At 34.1% G+C, this 6,701-nt stretch overlaps 1 pseudogene; it reads left to right on the top strand.

Annotated features, from left to right (window-relative positions):
- The first annotated feature begins 1,070 nt into the window (after positions 1-1,070).
- On the top strand, positions 1,071-6,345 carry LOC105851303 (heat shock cognate 70 kDa protein 1-like; annotated as a pseudogene).
- Positions 6,346-6,701: the final 356 nt, after the last annotated feature.

The following is a 6,701-nucleotide window of genomic DNA, read 5'->3' as shown; positions in this document are numbered from 1 at the left end:
TGCACAAATGAAGTGGAAAATTTGGCATTTAGATGTCAAATCAGCATTCTTGAATGGAAATCTTGATGAAGAGATTTATGTTGCTCAACCTGATGGTTTTTTAGTGAAAGGAAGAGAAGAAATGGTGTATAAGCTTCATAAAGCTTTGTATGGGCTAAAACAGGCCCCTAGAGCTTGGTACAGCAAAATTGATAGCCACTTTCACAATCAAGGCTTCAGGAGGAGTGAAAATGATGCAACTCTTTATGTAAAAAGGTTGTTGGATGGTGGTTCTTTAATTGTCTCTTTGTACGTTGATGACTTGCTAGTAACAAGCAATAATCCACAAGAAGTACAAAAACTTGTGGAGGACATGAAAAACCAATTTGAGATGTCTAGTTTAGGAGAAATGAACTACTTTCTAGGCTTGGAAGTGTATCAATCTGAGGATGGAGTTTTTCTGAATCAAGAGAAGTATGCTCGTGAGATTTTGAAGAAGTTTAGAATGGAAAGTTGCAAATCTGTCCCCACTCCTTTGGTGTCAAATTTGAAGCTGTCAAAGGAAGATGAAACTGAAAAAATTGATGCTTCTCTTTATAGAAGCTTGATTGGAAGTCTACTTTATCTTACTTCATCCAGACCTGACCTTATGTATGAGTTTAGGATAAACGAACTACTTTCTAGGCTTGGAAATGTATCAATCTGAGGATGGAATTTTTCTGAATCAAGAGAAGTATGCTCGTGAGATTTTGAAGAAGTTTAGAATGGAAAGTTGCAAATCTGTCCCCACTCATTTGGTGTCAAATTTGAAGTTGTCAAAGGAAGATGAAACTGAAAAAATTGATGCTTCTCTTTATAGAAGCTTGATTGGAAGTCTACTTTATCTTACTTCATCCAGACCTGACCTTATGTATGCAACAAGTCTACTCTCAAGATTTATGCAGAGTCCTACCAAGACACATTTTGCTGCAACAAAAAGAGTCCTTAGATATGTTAAGGGCACTACACAATTTGGAATATGGTATAAACGAAGTGAAAATGGAAGTTTGATAGGCTATGTTGATAGTGATTGAGCTGGAAATATTGATGACATGAAGAGTACTACAGGTTATGCTTTTTCCTTAGGCTCTGGCATGTTCTCATGGAACTTAAGGAAGCAAGAAATTGTAGCTCAATCTACTGTTGAAGCAGAGTATGTAGCAGCAGCTGCAGCAACAAACCAAGCTATTTGGTTGAGGAAAATCCTACTTGATTTGATAATACAACAGCTGGAAGCAACCTTGATTTATTGTGATAGCAAGTCAGCAATTGCTATTGCTGAAAATCCAGTTCAACATGGAAAGACCAAGCATATTCAAGTGAAGTTTCATGCTATACGCGAGGCTATAAAAAGTCAAGAGATCAAGCTCGCTCATTGTTGTTCGGACTCTCAAGTTTCTGATATATTGACCAAACCTCTTCCAAGAGTTAAGTTTGAAAGGTTTAGAAGGTTGTTTGGACTGTCCATCAAAAATCTCAAGGAGGAGTGTTAAAGCATGAGATTTGAGATGTTCAGCAACAGTATTTTGTGATCTTTTGTTTTATCTTTAGTTTTATTTTGCTGTCTAAGTTACCTCTGCATGAAGTATGGTGACCCATACTTATTGGAGTGGTTTAAGACTTTGTAATCATGGTTAGGTGACAGACCACCATGATGTCCTACCGTTTTTATATATTGTATCAGAAACAATATTTTGAAGTGAAATGAAAGTGATCTATGTTTCTGAATTTAAAAGAGACTAACATAATCCTCTAAAATTTTCAGTTACTTCATACATACACACACTCTTGGAGAATCAAGTATTTAACACATAATAATAATAAGGCAGTTACGATGTCAAATTTGAAAAGAATGACTTTTTATATGATAGAGTATTGTCTTGCTTTTGTATATGGTGAATGCAAGCCTTAAACCATGACTTGTTATCTGAAATTATTACTGTTGCTGACTTGCAGACTAACATTACCATGCCAACCTCCCTATGCTAAAAGACTTAAACCATAATTTTGGCACTCTTTTGAGGTAACTTAGATTTCATTTGCTTAGTTTACAAGTTTCTTTGATTAGTTTACAAAGCCAACCTCTCTGTTCTCTAGTTATCTTTTTATGGTGCTTTGGTTTGTGAATGAGGAATTGATTTGCTTCCTTAATTACTTTTATCATTTTGTCCCTAGAATAGGCTACATTTCGGTTTACATTTCTGAATTTTTCTCATTAATTGTAATTATTTGCTGTAATTACTTGTATAGGCTGTAATCTCTATTTATACAAGGAATAATAAAGAGAAAGGCATCAAGCCATTTTACATGACATTGTTGAGCAAATCAAATTTGTGCTTCCAGTTTGTAGATTGTTGAAACTGAAGTAGAGGTAGACATGTCCCTCAAGAATTGACTCTCCTCATCATTTTTATAAGCTTAACTGAAGCAAAAGTAACATTAATTTAGTCTCTTAGTTATAAAAACTAAAATATCAAGTTGGAGTTTTGATTACTGGTTAGCCTGAGTTTGTTTAGTGAAAAGGGTTTGAGTGATTAGTTTCTCAACTACTGTGTGAAAAAATATATTATGCCTATTATAAAAGGTAAATTTAATTATGAAAAGAAAAATACCATGAGAATAATAAATGTGCAATGTTAGTGTAAAACCATTTTAATAAGAAAAACTATTATAAAAGACCTAGATATTAATTAGCGGAAAAGATATATGCTATATGATAGAACGTTATAGCGTCGTTTGATCCATAGTCGACCCTACTTACTGAGATAAGACTTGTTGTTGTTGAGTGTAAAACGTTTTACACTAACATTCACTGTTTGCCATGTTGTCCATTTCACCAAATTATACTGATTAAATGGCACGGAACTTAAAAGTAAGGAGTTTATTTTATTAATTAATATGTGTAAATATGATTCTGGAGTCTGATTTTACCTTTGTTGGCATTTTGGTTCCAAAACTAGCTCCAAACTATACAAGGCTGTTGCAGTTGTGGGGTGCTTTATAATGCCTCACAATGTATTCTTGTTCAGTCAAGGCATGTTGACCATAGCAACAAAGGCCAAGTTAAAGAAGCTCTTAATCATTAACTACTCAATAAAATCCTAACATATGGAATGTTAGTGTAAAGGGAGTTTGTAAATTTATCAGTTGGCTTCATCATGCATTGAGTTGAAAAACGTAATAAATCTTGTTAATTTATATGTTTTTGAATTGAAATGTTCATCAGAAGCATCCACTTCTTCCTTGAATTGAAATTTAAGAAATTGGTTGTAAGATGCAGGGCTGTTAATTAAGGCGTGCGGAGATATTATAGGAATTTTTATTTCTTCTTTTTTCATAATTTGCATGCCATTGGAATATGGTTCCTTTTAGTAACTAATTGGCTATAAAGTCATTCTTACTTTCAAATGATGTTAACTAGTTTGCACATGAACCTTATTATATCATTTTATATTGCATAATTCTATCTTTGCTTTGATGATCTTTGCTATGATGATCACAGAAATGCGTTGTACATCGAAATACTTGGACAATCCAAGCAACTGGATCATCACCGGTAAACGCTGGCAATTCCACCTTCTTCGCAGCTAAGTGGAATTCATCTAACGACGAGGTGATCCAATTCTTCCCATTGTGCCATCAACTCAATATAATAGGTAGTGACATCTCTATCTCCTTATTTTAGCATGTCAGAATCGTGATTTGAGATCGAAAATTTGAGAAGAATTATGAATATTAAAATATGTACTTTGACAGCCTCCCAAACATCATTTGCAGTAGGCAAAAACATAAAAGGTTTTTTAATCGTTGATTTCATGTTACTAAGCAGCTAAGCAATAATAGAGAGTTATCAGATTTCTAAATCTTGTAATTTGTATCAGTTGTGGCAGACATTTGAACCTCTCTTGTGAGGAAACCATGTTTTTCCTTACCGTCTAGTATCAATCTTGTGATTTGGGACTATTCGACATAATTTTTTCAATTGAGTTTATGGATTTAAACCTTGAGGGCGTTAGAAGTTCCCTCATGGCCAAAAAAATTAGAAAAACCATTGTTAGATAAATCATTCCAGCCGCCACGACCGCCTGGGTTGCCGTCACTACCGCTTGGGCCGCTGCCACTGCCTAAACTAATAATGTCGGCGTTGTTCACTCTTCTGAGTTTTTACCCAACCATCGTCGTTGTTGTCGCCACGAGTTGCCTTCCATGGGGTCTTGTGTGCCATTAGGTAGATAAAAAAACAAGTCGGGTCGACTCTTTAGTTCAATTGGTTAGAGCGTGTGGCTGTTAAACCTTTTAGTTTTAGAGTCCCAAATCTCACTAGTTTGTGGAACCCTAACCAAAACCTCTGATACCATGAAGAAAGTAAAAAAGCAAAATACTTTCATATTTTATTACTACAGTCCTAAGCTGTTTATATAGGGAAAAAAATTACAATATTAATACTGAGTAGTAATGACATAATCATAAAATAAAAATAAACATAATAATATAAAATAACAGAGAATCAAATCTGATTTTCTTTGATTTTTCAACATAATGTAGATTTACGAATTGTTTAACAATAGTGTTGGTGGTCTAGTGGTTTGTTGGTGCGTGAAACGGTGCAAGTGGTAACCACCAAACCATTATAATTTTATCCGTTAAATATGAACGTATTTGTATATCTTTCGTGAACTGAATGGTTGAACTAAGAGTTGTATCCTTTCTTCAATTGATACATATGTTTCTATTAATTCTGCCATTTTGGACAAAATGAAGGACAAAAATTTGCCATTACTATCCGCTTTGTCTCATCCATTTTTTATGTTCTAAGTCATCCTATCATTCTCTAATGCATGAGTGAAGTGTAGGAAACATTCTTTTATAACATACTATTTAAATATACTCTTGAAGGTTTTTCACAGTACCTCGAAGGAGATTCGTTGTTCATCCCATGTGCATCAGATTGGTGGGACGAAGCAAACCTAAAGTCTAGGGTAACAACACACTTTTGAATTTTCTATATACAATCTTCATCAACAATTTCATTGTTAAAGTCTTGCAGTAATTGTCATCAACTCAATCCAACAGTTTGCACATGGAACTTATAGGCACGACAACAGAACCTACACTTGCAAGTGCTCGTTCAACTGCCCTGAGCTTGATGGAGAAAACCTACTTTTTTATTGATTTATATAACTTATTACACTCCGGTGCACAAAAATATATTTTTAATGAAATATAAGCAAAAGATAGTTGAAAAATTGATGTATTTGAATAAAAATTAAGACTAGATAGACTAATTTTTCAATTACCTTTTTATTTATATTTCATTTTTGAGTAATAATTCAAATAATAACACTTTCAGTTTAGAGAACTAAAGTTATTTTATTTTAGGGTGTGAATTCAAATAGTTATTCTATTTATATTATTTAAGTATTTTTCTTTCTCTGTGCCAATTATGGCAGTAGGTGAAGAGAGTGAGAAATCAGAAAATTAACTCGTAATCATAATCATGAGCACTAGATAACAAGTTTTATTGCATAATAAAATCTTCGCTTTGTAACCATAAAAAAGGTTACAAGATCATACACAATGATCAAGGCAACAGAACTACATCTTCTTTTGTTGCTTTCACTGATTCTCAAAGATTGGTTGGTGATGCTGCCAAAAATCAAGCTGCTTCAAATCCAGCCAACACTATCTTTGGTAACTTATTTTAATTTTTTTCTCTTGTATGGTTTACTTATATTTATTACATTTTATTCCTGTGTTTTCATTAGAACAAACAAAATTTGCATCACCATCATTTTTATTTTTTTAGATGCCAAGAGGTATAATGTTTTGGCCCTTTAAGGTCATTGCTGCTTCTGATGACAACCCCGTGATCCTTGTTAAGTACAAGGGTGAGGAGAAGCACTTTGTTGCCGAGGAAATATCATCTATGATCCTCACAAAGATGCATGAGATTGCAGAGAAAACTTTGGAGTCACCCGTTAAAAATGCAGTGATTACTATACCTGCATATTTCAATGATTCTCAATGAAAAAGCTACGAAAGACGCTGGTGTCATTGCTGGCCTCAATGTGATGCGGATAATCAATGAACAACCTGCTGCTGCACTTGCATATGGTCTTCAAAAGAGAGCTAATTGCTTTGAAGAGAAATATTTTCGTATTTGATCTTGGTGGTGGTACTTTTGATGTGTCTCTCCTTACAATTGAAGATGATCTCTTTGAGGTTAAAGCCACTGCTGGAGAGACTCACCTTGGAGGAGAGGACTTTGACAACATAATGGTTAACCACTTTGTGAAGGAGTTTAATAGATGGTATAGTGAAGATTGAATTTTATTGAATAAACCCCATTTTGATTGAAGGAATGATTACATTATTGTGCTCATGAATCAACTGTTGTATATAGGCACTAGGAGCTGATCATTTGAGTTAGTTAGCTTGTAACTAACAAAGCTAACAAACATAATCCTAATTGAATCTCCCTGATACATAGTAAGGATTTAACCAAGGGATGCAAAGTAAATCAAATATAAAATTGTTGCTTGTTGGTCAAGTAACTACTGATGAGCTAAGATTGATATTTCATCCTAATAGTGCCCCAAAAGTTGAAGGATGGTAGACATCTAGCAAACCAAGCATGGACTTGAAACTGGAAAAATGACTTGGATAAAGACCTTTGGTGAAGA

This window comes from Cicer arietinum, chromosome 3 (assembly GCF_000331145.2).
Source record: "Cicer arietinum cultivar CDC Frontier isolate Library 1 chromosome 3, Cicar.CDCFrontier_v2.0, whole genome shotgun sequence".
Lineage (NCBI taxonomy): Eukaryota > Viridiplantae > Streptophyta > Magnoliopsida > Fabales > Fabaceae > Cicer > Cicer arietinum.
Note: the sequence above shows the minus strand (reverse complement) of the source record. Positions and strands in the feature narration are given on the sequence as shown.